General features: G+C 37.0%; 1 long non-coding RNA gene across 1 annotated transcript; it reads left to right on the forward strand.

The window, feature by feature from the left end:
- Positions 1-6,652: 6,652 nt before the first annotated feature.
- On the forward strand, positions 6,653-8,329 carry LOC140247723 (uncharacterized). Its single transcript, XR_011902756.1, has 3 exons — positions 6,653-6,691; positions 7,813-7,904; positions 8,195-8,329. It is a non-coding gene; the product is annotated as an uncharacterized lncRNA (long non-coding RNA).
- The last annotated feature ends 8,477 nt before the right edge of the window (positions 8,330-16,806 follow it).

Consider the following 16,806-nt stretch of genomic DNA (forward strand, 5'->3'; position numbering starts at 1 on the left):
GAAATAATAAGACCAGAGTGCAAAGGGACCAATAGAAATGGAAGAAAGACTGCCATTTGGAAGTAGTACAGTAAGTTCATAGTAGGCACTGCAGTTCCAGCATCGCTGCAACTTAATATATGGTTCGGAAAGAGGGGAATTTCTTCTAACTCATACTTTCTCAGTTTCTCTAGTACGTGACTCTGAGGATAATGTCTGCATCTATGGAAAAGCTGCTCAAATATTACTATGCCATTAAAGTTCTTTTAGATCCTGCATATAAATTGCACAGAAAAATATTAAATACGTGATTGCTTCCATTTAGATTTGCAAGTGCTTATACCTGAAAAATTAAGGTGAGAAATGCCTAACACAGTTCCTTAGAGAGTAAGTGCTGGGCAGACAAAACTGCTTCAATGCAATTGAAGCTATAAATTGTTTGGTTCTCATGCTTCTTTCTAAAGTTCAGGAAGTAATTGCTATAAGTAAGTGGAAATGATCACTTTCCTCAAATAAAGGAATGATACCTCAGTTTAGCTTTTCCCGTTCTCTCAGTTCCCTGGAAAACTGTGTGCTTCATAACATGTTCAGAAACGACACTGACACCAGGTCTCTCACAGCCATTGGTTGAGATGCACCAATGTGCTGTACGAGATTAGTTTATGTTTCTTTTTCTATGCACAACCAAAATAAGACAGAGCTATACTGCAGATTCTTTCCCACTTATACTCTGGGGATTCTGAATTATTTCACTTTTCCTGGTGGCTATATGTAGCAAAACAAAACATCAGGCAGTAGTTTACATTCTTGCTGCCTACTTTATTTAGCACCAACCCTGAAATGACTTTGGACATTTATAAAAAGAGAACTCTTACAACACTAAGCCCATGTGAAAGATGGCATTGGCTTTTCTCTGTGGAGATTAAAAACAGAGGCTGTGGTGTGCAGTGCCAAGAGTAACTTCATGGCTACAGTAAACCAGAAAGCCTGTTTTCTGTCCTGTCGTCATCGAAGCAATGCTCTCTGCAGAAATGCACTGTGGGTTTATGGTGTAACTTCTGATGATCTTTCTTTTCATATGAATTGAGCTATCTGAGAATGAGATTGATGCTTCAAAATGAATCCTGAATCTCAATCAAAGCAGGACAGTCCTTACTGGGAGAAGGAAGTACAAACTGCAAAACAGATCTGAATTGCCAATGCCCAAAACTGTATAGCTGGTACTTGGTTAGAATAGAAACAGTTTATGTCTCTGAAATGTAGCAACTAATCAGCATTACCACAAAAGGTATCATGCAGTATGAGTTTTGATTTATTAGTATAGGAGATAGCCCATTTTCTTTCTATATTCTGTTCTGTTCATGGCAAAAACATGATTTGCACTGTTAACTCAGGAGTCATAGAATCATAGAATCACAAGGTTGGAAAGGACCTACAAGATCATCTGATCCAATCGTCCTCCCATTACCGTAGCTACAGCAAACCACTAAACCATATCTCGTAGCTCCTCATCCAGACGCCTCTTGAACACTGCCAGGGACAGCGACTCCACCACCTCCCTGGGCAGCCATTCCAGTGCCTGACCACTCTCTGAGAGAAAAAGTTCGTTCTTATGTCTAGCCTAAACCCTGTTTTAGATCTGTTGAAAGTAGCTTAACTTTAGCTAAAAGCAAAGAGGAGAGATAGCTTAATGGAAGTACTGCTGAGGTCACTGTTTGGCAGAGGCCACAGTTTAGAACTTCCTCAAAAGACTCTGAACAATGTGAAACAGCCTGATGGCACAGAGGAGTATTACCTGATTGTAATGGCTTTGTGGAAAGCATTCTCTGATGACAGCTTATTTTGCTTATGGATTTGAGTGGTCAAATCCAAAATAGGAATACCTATTTGAGAAGGAGAAAGGGCAGAATACAAATAAATCAATACATCAGAAATGCTTGTGGGACAAAATATTTCAGTCTTTCAGGCAGCTGAAGTCCAGACACAAAGGGGAAGTAAGTTAAATAATTGGTGGTGCATTTGAATGAGAACATTTGTCTTGTTTGTCAAAATCCCATAGATATTCTTTAAAATGACAGGAGTGTCTGACCACATTTCCCCCCTTCCTACCCTGAATGAACTTGTGAACTACTTAGGCGCTGTCTGGGTTCCGGACAATTCAATAGTTTTGGCTCTATTTTAACATTCAGCCCAGAGGAATTCCTGTTAGTTTTGTTTATGCTCTTTATTAAGCTTTTGTTTTGTTACTTCAAGCTTTTGCTGTGTTTTGAATGCATTAATGAGAAAACCATTTTATCAAATGAAAATCTGCATTTCCATAATTTTCAGCAATGGCTACTTTCTTTGAAAACAACCTGCATAAATGTCCAGAGTCCAAACATTCCTGAACATTGTGCTGTTTAGGTTGTTGGCATGATGTATGTGGATCTAGACTCCAGTGCTGGAAGTGATTATCCTGTCTATATAATGGGAGAAACAAAAACCCAATCTAGAATGCTTCACTGCTGAATTTGTTATGGATATCTTTACACCTCAACCAGTTTGGGAGCTTTAGCCATTAGATGCACAAGGATGTTGTAGAACAAGTCTCTGGGAGGAATATTTGTTACTTCAGTATTGTTAGGCAATTGAACAGGCAAATATCTGGCTTGTCCTGTCATTATAGAACATCCTAGAGTTAGGAAGCCTGTAAGCTTGTGTTTCAAACATGTTCTCTTGGCAAGTGTTATCACATCAGGACAACCACATAGAAGATTCTAGAAGAGATCAGAGTTTATTTTGCAAAGAATAGCATGGAAATAAACAGCTGTCCTCATACTGCAATTACTGTGTTACCTGCACACAAAACATAATGTCAACAGTTTTTCTGGATAAGCATCATAATGCACATATCAAGATAAAATGATACCAACTCCATCAGTCTCACAGGTTGTGGATTGCTCTGGTGGATGCAAATACCTTCTAAAGCTCTCTTACTTAATATCATTAATACTAATTTAATACCAGTCCACTGAAACTGTTCATCAAATACCTTTGATATGTCTTAGGCATAATTACCATTTAGCCTGGTGAAGCTTCTGAATATGTTCTTTTGAAAAAAAAATATATTTTTATTTTGGACATACCACATTTAGCTTTGCCTCAGTGTCTCAGAGACTATGAATGGGTATTTTTCTGTACATTGAAAGAGTATGGAGAAAGGTAAAAAGTGGAGTTTTGATGGACCATCACTCTTTCCCCCCTTTTTTTTTAAAATCTCTCAGGATAGAAATCATAAACCAATCTTGTCTCCTTAGGACTATAAGGAAGAAGACCTTGAGAGCAGTTGAAGCATCTGCTTTGGTGCCCTTTACGTTAAATGTATGTATCATTTTACATAGGCCCACTATTCTTGCAAGATAATAATGAATCATACAATGTTAATGAGGACTGTACCATGTTCAGTGAAAGCTCTTTAGTCTTGATCTACATTATTTCACAGAATCACTGAATTGTAGGGGTCAGAAGAAACCTCTGGAGATTATCTATTCCAACTCCACTGAATGACTTAGATTGGGATAATTGTTTCTGAACAAGAGAAACACAGGAGGGACTGCATATCTTGAGCCCTGATGAGTGATACAAGGTTTTTGAATGAAATTTCAAAGGAGTTGAGAGGCAATTGAGAAAGGAACTGAAAAGAATCCATCTGGTATTAGTCTTTTGCTTTTAAGATACATATCTAGAAGCAAATGATTTTGATTGATGCGTATTAGACTCCTGGCTGTGTTGACTCATCTTAAGTTCAGTGAGTGTGCAAGACCACAGAAAAAGTCATTTGATATTTATCTGTGCTAATCTTCCTTGTACTTGTCTGAAGCTTTGAGACCAAAGTGAAAGAAACATTTTAGATCTGCTAAAGTTACAAAATGAAATGGAAATATATTTTGGCTGATGAAAAATTTTATTTTCTCTTTACTTCACCTAAGGTCACTAGACAATTTGTATGTCTGTTCTCTACATAAATAAAAACTTGACTGTTTGCTTTGGAAATTGTCTTCTAGGCAAAGTGAGATTACATCATGGTCTATGAGTTGAGGTAGCACTTTGTTCAGATGGGAACTCGCAGGTTAGCTCAATGCAAATTTATAAAGTTAGCTTTGACTTTACTAACACAATGGGAGCCTTGTCCAAGCAGCTGTCACCAGGACTGGCAATAGCTGTGAGACTGAGCTTGTTCTTAGAGTTTCACTGGGGAAAGATTTATCACCAGGAAGTTTCCATTTACATGCCTGCTTGTGTAATGGATGGTACGTTTCTTTCTTTACTATTTCAGGTTTTTCCTGGCTCACAGAGATGCATCTTCTAATATCATAACATCCTTTATTTAGACCTATGCAAGGAAGAACTAAGATTGGTTGTTTATTTATGTTCTGAACTGTGTTACTTTTGTACTATGTGACTTTCCTTCACCATAAGGATGAAAAGGGACTGACTCGTCTCAAAATAAGGCAAATTAAATATGGACAAAACTAGGAGTAACTCTGATTTCACTGGGCTACTGTGAATGATTACTTGGCTTAAAAAATTATTGGAAAAAATATTGCAAGAAGAAATGACTTGGTTTCGTGTTTTAACCTTGACTAGAGCCATGTATCAGAACCTATCGTCACACCCAGCTCCTCTTTTCCCTTTGCCTCTCCTCTCCTCCTTTTCCCTCCCCTCCCCCTGCCCCACCACCCTCTTCCCTCCCCTTCATCATTTTATTTCTATTTTATTTCATTATATTATTTTATTTTAATTATTGAAAGGTCTAGAGACTTTCTCTTGTTATTGCCCTGTAGGGGTACAGCTCCGTACAGTGCTATTCACCCAGTTATGCCTTCTGGACCTGAGTCATCCTTTCTTGTTGATGGTGAGAGCCTTTCCAATGCCAATGAGGGATCAAGCTCTTAAGGGATATTTTTTCTCTGGCTGCTAAAACTCTTTGGATCAAATTATGACTTCTAAACCTCTTCTACTTGCACACCTTGACAAAGACAACATGGGTAGACCAATGAAATTTTTCTGACACTTGTATTGTCAAGCAACAATGTGACCTTCAGTCTCTGGACACAGTGATGTTGCATAATGATGTAAAGTGTGATTAAAATCGAACTACTGCTAAATACTTAAACAAAGTTAGTAAAAGGGCATAATATAGAGTTCCCCTTAAGTGAGTTTTCCCTCCATAATGTTCCTGTGTGGTCACATCTATGGACGTCTGAGGCAAGGAATACTGACAAGGGACAGGAAAATTTCATGATGATGATATGCAATATTGCAGATTTAATATGCTTAATTTTGATATCTGTTATTGAAAAAGTCTATTAGCAAAATGCAAAGATTCCAAAAAGAGCTGCAATCTAATCAAAGAACTGAAAAATAAGGAGGCAAACCAGTTGAGTTTATTTTTAATGGGATTGTATTAGTTATACTAAGGTGAAAAAAATACAAGGACTGGAGTTAACTTTATACAAACTCGGTATTAAGTAACCAAAAAGGAAGTCTGATAGTTACTAATTGGTTAAGTAGGAAGAACAGATTTTTTTGTTTTAATTATTTTTTGAATTTTGACTAGGTATTCTTCCATAAATCATGATATGGTTTGATAAAATATACTTTGTGTTGTATATTTACAAAATTAGAAACACTTTTAGCTCATTACAGCTGTCCCTTCCAGCCTTAAAAACAACAAAGCACTATGTGTTTGAAATATAAAAATGGATATTTCAAACAACTGTAAAATTATTTTCATCCCCACTAGTTAGAAAGAAATCACTAAAAAACACTGAATTTCCAGCTTTGCTACTGCTGATAGACTTGAGTATGATTTACATCATGAAATCTTGTACCCTGTGCTGAAGGAAGGGAGAACTGGGGATCATTGTGTAGGTTGTGTTCCAGAACAGGAATATTCTACTGAAAAAGTCAAACTATGTTGAATGAGAATATAAGCATGAACAAAAAATGAAGAGGCTCTTGAGTTCTTTCATTTATAGTTATAAGCCATATTATGCCTTGTGAGTCAACCATTATGCTCCTGGGCCAAACATTATACCTGAAAATACAGACTGGAATTATACTGATGGGTAAAATAAATATAATGATCTTCAAACTGAACAAACTTTTGAAGTGCCACAGACTGTTGGAACTGTATTGTTTAATGAATGAGTTTAAGGTTGAACTAAAATGATAAACCTTAAGGCCTTAATCCTTAAACTTGTATATTTTTAATCCTCTGATGCATGGAATTTAATGTCTATCTGTATCAATTAGTAAATAGCCCCAGCTGAAGAACATAGCAGATCTTCTCTTTCCTAAGACTTAAATCATAGCTATGGTCAAAATCTATAACAAAAAAAGATTCCAATATGAAGCTGACTGTGTTTTGTGTGGCTTCATATTATTTTAAATACTCTAGTACTATTGTACTTTCAAGCATGCAGAAATCAATTGATAAATATCTATCTTAGGTAGCTGTTCTCTATCTTCTTGCTGCCAAGAAGAATCACAGCCTGAACCAGTGATAGAGCACCTGGTAGGAAGGCAGGGCCAGCCCAGTATGCAGGGCACCTGAGTGACTGGAAGGAGTGGAGCCAGGATCCACCCCTTCCCAGACCTCACTTAATGGTTGGCAGTGGCAGTACGGGTCTTTTGCTGGAGATCCCAGTGTACCTGAGGCCTTCCAAAGGTAAGCAGCTTCTTTGTTTCTGTGCCCACAGTTGTTGTGTATAAGCATATCCTCACTTGCTGCAGCCTACGACTTTGCTGTCAGGAGGGTTAGAGGGATTTGTAGGAGTAGAATGTGATTTTATAGTTAACTTTCTAAATGTAAGTTATTTGAGATACTGCTATATGTGGTGATTTGTAAAGAAAACTTGTTTTTAATCATGAGTTTTTGTATTCATAAGTGTTTCTCCCTGCTCCCAGTTAAAATGTTTTAGTATATTAGTCCTAGAATATTGGGTACTGTATATGAAAAACATATTTATGCATCAAAATATTTTGTAGAATAGGAGCTAAGTACATCATCTTTATTAATATGTGTATATAAACACAATTATTGTCTCTGATCATAGGAATTCACTGCCTGCTGCTGGAGATTTGAATCTGGGATGTAAAGTCTCCAGAATGTCGATACTGTGTTGTGCTTTTTTCGTTCTTTTCTTTAAACAAGAACATTTTAAAGATTTTTTTTTTTTTTTTTTTTTTTCATAGAAAACAGTTCAACTTTGAGTGGAGAAATCAGTTATTAATGGCCCTCATTCTGCCATATCTGTCATGGGGTGATTGTTTTGTGCAGAAGTGTTGGAAAGGACAAGTCAGAGCTGATGGGCTAGAGAGTAGGTTTTTAGATGGTCTCAAAACTGAAGATCACTGGGAAATACACAAGTGTTCTTCCAACAGGGGCACTTCCTTCTGACTAATAGAGAACTAATTGCTTGAAAGAAAAGGAGCTAATTTAACCTATGTCATATGTGATAAAATACACAGGAATTCCACCAATGACAAAGACTACCTTCACAACAAATATTTTAAATACGAAATGAGAATTTAGTTATTATTTAGCACAGAAGTTGTTAGAAGCTGGGCACACCATGATCTACTCTATGTATGTGACCCAGAATGCACTTCAATAAATATTGTTTTAGCTCTTCTGGTAGATGTATCAGTTGGACCATTCATTTTGGATGCCAACACCAGAAAGATGTTAGCAAACCAAAGCAGATGATACTACTGCCACACTATCAGCACTAGCTGTGCTTTGTGAAATGACTTGCTTTGGACCTGATTTATTTTGGTTCCTTGTAGTGAAAGTCCTCAACAGCCACTTGGGTTGAAGCTGTCTGCAGTACTTATCTGTTCCAGGCCGTGTGTGTATGGTAAGAGTTGGAGTGCATTTGGTACGTATCTGGAGCAATGTGGCCATCTCAGCTTCTTCCTAAAGGAATTTAGTTCATGTGAAGCAAATTGTTATGTGAATTGAGCTAATGCACAGTGCAGATGACTAGAGAATTTGCTGCAGAACTGTGCTAATGGTCTGAACCAAAGGTGTCACACTACACTCTCCTTTGACAGAGTTCCTGTTGGTAATTTGGTAAAGAAGAAGCTCTATCTTCATTAACTGAAAAAAAGATGAATTAAAAAAAAAAATAAAAAAAATCTGCATTTTTTGTTGCTTTTTTTCTTCCAGGTAACGTTGCAAAACAGTCAAAAAAAAGTTTTGAAGAACAGATAATTTTGTTGACTCAAATGCCTGATAGCTGAGTCCTATCTAAGACTGACCACAAATAAGTCAAGTCTTCCCAGAGAAATCCTATGACTGAGAGCTGCTAAAAAGGAAAACTTCTGCAATTAACCTCAACTGTACATTCTTGTGCAAATACTGTCATGAGAGAACTGTCTAATTGTGAGGACTGTATATGTATTCAAAAGTTTGCTCTATTTTTTTGAGTGCAAATTATCATAAATGCAAATAACTCTTTTAATTAGAACAACTGCTATAATTTCTTTTGTCTGTTTAACATTGCATAGCTTATTTCATTTCACATTACAATAATTAGAATTTCTCTTGACAATTGTGAAGCTTAGCATTTTCAGTAATATCGTACTTTTACTACAACATAGAGTGTTGTAGTTTGCAGAAAGTTTTGCTGCTGCCCAATGGGGAGGGGAAGAAAAATTAGAAAAGACCCACAGAATGTTTCTGACATTTTTTGCAGCTGAAAATGGACTGGCACATATCGGTACTAAGACCTAACATGGAGAGGAAAATAAGAAGATCTTAAAACAGATGTATACTTGTCGTTTACTGGCTTTTCAGTTACTTTCCCAAACCCTAGATATACCTGTAACAATCTCCACAAATATGCATTTCAGAGAGATTGTAAAATATGTATTTATATATAAATTTTAAAGATTGTTTCAGTCATGATGCACTGCTTTACTCAGGAAAATCTGAAATGCCTTGGTTTTAAATTTTACAGAAGCACCTTTTTAGCATTCACAGAACAGTTTTAAATACTGAACAATACTGCAGAAAATTAAACAGTAGACTAGTTTGTCTTTGGAACTTCAAGCAACGTAAAATGTACTATTTGTGTATCTTTAGATCTAAGCTCTGCTCTGTGCTTCCAAAATGTACTTTTAACAGACTTCCTTATATGTGCTAAATATGTGTGTGGGCTGTATGTAGTATGAAGGTTCATAGGGAACAGAAAGGGGATAAGTGCGGTGGGATGGGGGACAGGAAAACACCTAGGCTCCTACCTGCCCCAATGAGTCTGACAGTGCAGATCTGAGTGTTCTGGCAGTGAGTGTTTAGAAAGAAGATGGTAGGGAATGTTGACTTGCTGAATGGAAACCTTGACAAAACGTCTGGTCTCCTCATTTCCCTGATAGTCATGGAGATGGCAAGAGGAAAACTAGACAGGAGCAAAGGCATTCTTTCCCCTGCCTTTCAAGGGCCCTGAGAAATAGAAAAGATGTCATCCCAAGCTAATTCTATAAACATTGCTATCAGAAAAGACATTTTAAACTATCATAAAAAGACCCATTGTGCAACTGGGGTCTTGGAACAAGATTGGGTTATAGCTCAACCATTGTTAAAGGTTAATGTTCCTATCATTGCATTCCTTTTTCTAGTTCCCATAACCAGGCTGTAATGATAGATAAATATATGAGCTATTTCTTTGTGTTGGCAAAATCACAATTCAGAAAGACATAGTTTCCTAAGGTTATTTTTAAACTAATATGCTGGTTTATAGCTAGAGGAACAAAACCTTTTTTAAGAGAAAGGAAGAAAGCTTTTCTATGTTACGCTGTTCTTGCAGAAACAATTTTGTCTATCAAAACAGCGTAACAGCTTTCCGAAGTCAACATGCGAACTGAAAAGAAAGCTAATTAAAACAGTAACGCTAATTCGATGTTGCCAAATGTTAACCAATCTGGTACTTTACATAATTATTTTTTATTATTGTAACACAATTTGAATGTCTTTGTCATTGTTTAGCATTATGTTCCTGTAAGTGTTGTGTGCTGATTCCAGAGCAGGAATTCTATTTACTAATTGCTGACTAGGCAACAAAGTCTGCACATCCCTCATCCTAGCTTTGCCAATTTTTATACAAAGAGCAAAGTAATGTCTTCTCTATCTTCATGAGATTCTGTGCTGCTTGCTTAAGGTGTCAAGAGCATTTTTTATGAGAGAAGTGCTCTAATGTTGTCACAGGTTTTAGGCAACTCAGCACATGGAGTTCTAAAAGTTTTCTTTATAATAGCAGAGGAGAATCTACTTAGCTCAATCTTTCTTTCAAAGGTAAAAAATAGGAAAAAAAACCAAGCTTCGCAGTCTCATCAGGTTTAGAGAAGCTCATAAGTTTTCATACAGTTCACCTTACACAGAACTACTGGTCTGTTCAAACGCCTGCAAGTTTGCCACAAGTGCTTCTGGGCCGACACGTACTAGTGTAGCTTGTATGTTGCTTAATTTGTGTTTCATGGGTGATTTTTCTGGTGAGTCCTAAACACAGTATAGCCATGCTGTGCTCTGTACTTGTTCCAAAGGGTTGCATTCCATATTATGGTTACCGCTGCAGGTTTGCTGGTTCAAGTTGAGAAGAAGCAGCAGGCTAGCTGCAGCTACCCCCCCCCTTTTTTTTTTTGGAGTCCAGTCTACTGGAACTATATATTTCTGAGCTCAAGTTAACCCCAAATAATTTTTTTCCTGGGAAAGAAAGCATTCTATTAACTCTTTTTCTGGCTTGTGATAGAATCGAAGAGAAGAAAGTAATTTCATATTTAATAATCTCCAGGAAGATTCCTGTGTAAGGTAAGACAGATGAGTCTCTCTGATTGCATGGCTTCATGGCAGTGGTGTAGTTAACAGTAATGAACAAAGCCACTGGGATGGCGCCTGAATAGATGGCTCTTGTTCCTTCCAGAGATTCAGTGTATCTGTTTCTTCTTTGGACTGTTTATTAAGTTGTTCTTAAGCAAGAGATAGAAGTAATCCATGCTGAGGAATTTTTTATTGAAAGATTATCTCAAAACTTCTTATTTCAGTTTTTTACACAAGAAGAAATAACAGAAGTCCTGTCATTTTCATATATGAGCGGTTTAGCTGTCCATCCTGTTCAGCTTACTTCCATAGCTTGTTTTGAAAATTAAGGCTCTCTTTCAAAAAATCAACCATAAACACTCCTTGCCTCCATTCAACTTCCCCTCTCCACAGCAAAAAAAAATAAATAAAACACCCCAAAACATTCAAACCAAAACAAAACAAAAAACAAAAACAAACACAAAAATCAAAACCAGCAAGAAGAACAAATTGCCACAAAAATAAAAAACCCACAATGAAACAATCTCTCCAAAATAAATAAATAGATGAGAGGGACAAACATGTCTTCAAATTTCATCTCAGAACAAATACTCTGGATGCATCTCTGTGAACTGCTCTTCAGTCACCTTCTGAAGTTGTTAACTCTGAGGTCTAATAACCACTTTAAAATTATGGTCATTGGCTATCTGGTTCCTCCTAAAGTCATACTGAATACAAAGAGCCAATTGAAAGTGCTGCATGTTTGCTGTTTATGCAGAGGAGCAGATAGAACTGTCTGTAAGTTCGATATGGTTACAAATGAAATTTGTCCCTTTTAAACTGCAAAGTAGCAACCCTAATATATTTTTCAGGTTATATTCTTTTCTCTATAGAATGCTCTTAAACTTTCACACAATTCTTTAGTTAATTCCTACCAGAAATACCATAGCAAAAATCTATGGTGTTTAAGGAGAAAGTTATGTGAGGGAGAAAGTGTTAGTGATAACTTCAGCTAAGTATGTTTTGACAGATACAGTGACACACAACTGTAGTGTTATTTCCATATATTTTTGTTTTTCTCTCAATGACCTGTGAGGAGTCAGACTTTCCCTTTTTATACCCAATTGCAAGGTTTACTTTATTAAAATAAATATCTGGTAGTATTCTTTTATCTTCTGATGAACCAGATGTCACTAAAGGCTAAAACAAGCATATATCATATCTGTTCAAATGGAAAAACATAGGGTGAGGAAACCTGCACTTTTAAAGTGCTTCAGTTGCTTGCTCTTAAAATCATGTTAGTTCTGTTTTTCTCATCAGACACCATTGACTTAGCTCTTTCCAAAACCTGGAAATAAAACATCACACCTTAGTGTCTGGTTTGCCTTCAGCGTGATACTGAAATTAATATGGTTTCAGATGTTAGTTTGGATAGAATCTCTTCAAAACTTACGCAGGAAAGCAAATTTTAAGCGATCAAACAGATTTATAGTTTTTTGGCCTATTGTAAAAGGCCAAAATACAGCTACTTAAATGAATATTATAAATGTATATAAATATATTGCATGAAATATAATTTAATATAGTAATTGCATGTGATGTATATTACATGGATATAGGACATATACAAGGATACCCTTTTTAATTTATCTGAATTATCTTAACTATCTGCTTATGTAAGTCTAATATCTCCAGAAGAACACAGCTGTGACATTCTGTGGTAGGACAAGTAATACAGATACAAGAAAATATATGTTAACCTGTAAAGATTAGATTCAGAGACATGGAAAATCAGACACATTGAAAAAGTTATCATCGTCTGTCACTTGAGTCTTTAATTTCTTGGCCAGACTTTATGGCAATGCCTAAATTTTTACTTTCTCGTTCTTTTCTAAAAAACTTTATATGTTGCTTAAGATGTTAGGTATTTTTTGTTGTTGTTGTTGTTGTTCTTTCATATACTACAGCAATTCAATACCAATCTTGGCACTGAGTCAAGCATAAAGACAAAAGGCATTCCCACTGGGCACCTCTGAAATAAATGCTCCACATCACGTCTCCACCTGTCCCCCTTCTAATCTAAGGCATTCCATGCCTTGGCATCTGTATACTGGAAAGCTGTGACAGCTCTCTCACATTTAGGTCACTCTGACTTTTGGTTGTTGCCTGGCTGCTCGGACAAGAAAAATGGCCAGTGTGGGGAAAAAGAAAAGACTATCATATGCAAGCAACTCCATGACACATGGAATTCTACTGATCTGAATGTGCATTCAGAGTCCTATCTTTATACAATTAGAAGACTTTGGCAACTCAGTGGAGCCTGAAAAAGAGCAAGATTAGAGTTGACCCTTGTTGGAATGAGAGGCTACAGCACTTCAGAAATGGTAAACAGTTTTTCCTGGGTCTAAACTGGGAGTTTCAGTTTGATGTTGCATTGTAGTTGTGAAGAATGTTGCTTTTCAGACTGAAAAAGAAAGATTAATTAGGCAGTGCACAGAAAGAGAAAGATACCCTTCGTTTTCTCTCCACTCTCTCCCCTTTCAGCCTTTACAGTCAAATAACCTTCTACAGAAAGATGAAAATAGAACTTGTCACACACTTTAAGGATTGCTGGTCTTCCTTTCTGCTTTTCTGTGGCTTCCTATGTAACCTTTAATGTCATTGTTTGTCTCTTTGACAGAAGGAGAGGTAGCTAGTGATGAAGGTAGACTGCTTACCATGTGACAGTAAATAGGCAAGCAACTACCTGAGTTAGTAGGTAAAGAAATTTTTAGAACTGCCAGGGAGAAAGAACAGGATGAACTACTTGTCCAATAAAAGGTGTCTCTGTAGAATCCCACTATGCTCTTGATGGTGCAGACCGTAGTTGTGTCATGAATCTTTTTTCCTACTAACAGTTCTGTCATGCAGGTAAAGATACCTTTTTAATTACAGACCATGCTGACAACTAATTTTAAACAAACAAACAAACAAAACCAAATCAAAAACAACTGCTTCTTCTGTCTAAAACTGATTCAATCAACAAGAAATGACTGTTTCTAAGTACAGGGACTTAGTACCACATTAGAAATCTTCAGGTCTTTGCACTACAGTGCATCACTTTCATCCTAGTACAGTGACAATGAATGTAAGTTCCCATGCTGTTGTAAACTGCAGTGGTGCGTGTTGAGGCATATATAATTAACTATGGTTGCATTTTTTGATGCTGGTATTGCTTTGACTTTTCAACTGTAAGAAATGAGAATGTGAGAATGAAGGCTACCAGAAAGAAGAACGTTGTCCTTTTGCTACTTTAGAAATTATTTGTAGCTTTCAAAATAAATGACTACTTTTTTTTAATGTATTTTTTTTCTTCTTCTTTTTTAAGGAGGGAGAAAGTCCTCCTGAGATGCAATCTTAAGCAGAGTACAAGAAGTTCCCAGAGGGTGCTGAATGGGAACAGAAACTTTTCCAACATTCTTATAATAGTGCTGTGTTCACTTTGTCAATTAATGATTCATTAACCAAACCAGCTTGGGTATTGCAAATGACTCTGTACTGTATTTATGGAGCTGCAAACTGTTAAAGGCAAAGATTTCACTTCTCTTGTTAGTATTTGTTTGTCTGAACACCAGAGAAGGAAGTTGTAGAGTGTGTAGCGTGTCATATGCTTATTTACTTAGTCTTCTAGTGCCTTGGCTCTTGACAAAGATTCTTGTCCTGTAAAGTTTATCATCTTAGGAACTATCAGATCAAAATAACCAGTATTTTCTTTACAGAGTGCTAGTAAGAAGGTAGACAAGTCATTTGCTTGGGATGCATCTATGGTATGTAATGCTCAGCATGGAGTTAGTCATCTGAATTCAGGGATATCAGGCAGAGGCTAAGATGTGACTTGTAGTCCTATTTCTTCAGTTCTAGAGATCCATAACCCTGTCTCTACTTCTGCCATGGGTGAGCAGGTCTTTCTGTTGGGTCTGAGCAAGGAGACCTGGGCCACAAATAATACCTGTTTCTCTTTCAAGAAGACATCTTGCCCCATTATATGCTGGGAATAAAAAGATAATGTGATCCCTTTATTACTGTGTGCCTAGAAGCTAAAGGTACAAAGGTGATTCATTTCCAAGACTGTTGCCGTGTTCAAACCCATTGTAAGTTGGTCATATAGTTACTGCAAGGCAGGAAAGAGACTGGACCAAATGCTTATTTGGTGTAAATCAGTTCAACTTGTCACTGACTTTAATGGAACAGGTTGATTTATATCTGTTGAGAATCTGACCTATCTCACACAGAGATGGAAAATGTAATGAACTTAGCCTCAGAGGGAGTTGTGCTCCCCTGTTCAAGGCACAGTGTAATCACATGTATAATATAACTGAGTTCCTGCAGCTGTGGGAGATCCATCTCAGATTTCCTCACTTTGCTGCTCTTAAAATTATAGAAGACATTTTCAATCACAGAGCATTTATTTTATTACCATTAAGATATCTGATCTTGGCTGAACATATGGTTGTAACATTATTTGACTTTTTGTAAAATTAATTATATTCCTTTTAACATTGATGGCTTCCACATCGATAAATTACACTATAAATGCACATAGGTAAAAGCTGAGATCTTCTAACATTAGTCTAAAATATCAGGTTTAATAGTTTTATTTTTCACATAGTGGTCATAGAATTTGATGAAAGCCCAAAACAGAGATGGCCTTTTGAAGATGAGAGACCATTCTAAACAGGCATTGCTATTTCTGGTGCCAAAAGGTTTAAGTTTTTATTTGCAATTTTATCTTTAGCACAGCTTGTTTGGTATTGAGGCTCAACTCCACAGAGTGATTTATTCAAAAAGCTTTGGACATCTACATCTTCCAAAGACTCAGAGTTGCACAGACTTGCAAGCATGCAGAAGAACATCTTTATGGTAAGGGTGATGGAGCACTGGAACAGGTTACCTGGAGAGGTTATGGAGTCTCCTTCTATGAAGATATTGAAGACCCACTTGGATGCCTACCTTTGTGACCTATTGTAGGGAACCTGCTTTAGCAGAGAGGTTGGACTCAATGATTGCTTGAGATTTCTTTCAATCCCTGTAATTCTGTGATTTCATCTCTAATATCCAAAAAGCGAGTCAGGTCTTCCAGATGAAATATAGAGCAGCCAGTGCATTCATACCAACAGGTAAGAAAGATGGAGGGCAGCAAATATCTCAGATTTAAAGAGGAGAGGTAGGTGCTGTGATTTTAACCCAGCAAGCAGTGAAGCACTGCATAGCCTTTTGCTCCCTCCCCATTAGGATGGGGGAGAGAATTGAAAGAAAAGATGGAGCTCATAGGTTTACTAAGACATAAAAGGAGGAGGGAAATAATGGTAATTATAATATGTATGTATGCAGAAGAAGTGATACACAAAGGAACTGCTCAAAACCTGCCAACTGATACCCAGTAATTCCCCAAGAAGCAGCTGCCCCTGGCCAACTCTTCAACTCTCCTCAGTTCCGTAGTTCCGTTCTTTTTTTTTTATATGATGTCGTATAGTATAGAATATCCTTTTGGTCTGGTTAGGTCAGCGACCCTAATTCTGTCCTCTCCCTTCTGTCCTTGTCTGCCCAGAGCTCCCTTGCTGGAAGGGCAGTACAAGAAGTTGAAAAACTGAAACCTTCTTGGCTCTGTACAGAATTGCTCAGCAACAACCAGAACATCAGAGTGTCATCAAATTTGTTTTTTTCTCAAAGCCAAAACATAGCATCCTACCAGACACTATGAAGAAAATAAACTCTTTCTCAGGTTAGACCAAGACAGTAGGACTTAAACGTTTTGTTCAGGATCACTAGAATATACATTTATCCACATACGATTCACATAACATGGCTTACTTATGAGTTGTGAGAGGGAAAGGCACTGGATTCCCTTTTGGAAGTTAAGATTGCTGTAAGAATAAACTTGCCATTTCTTTACTATGAAACCCTTGTTAAGTAATGGTGTCACTAGCATAGCATCAAAGCAGTGACAA

This window comes from Excalfactoria chinensis, chromosome 1, assembly GCF_039878825.1.
Source record: "Excalfactoria chinensis isolate bCotChi1 chromosome 1, bCotChi1.hap2, whole genome shotgun sequence".
Classification (NCBI taxonomy): Eukaryota; Metazoa; Chordata; class Aves; order Galliformes; family Phasianidae; genus Excalfactoria; species Excalfactoria chinensis.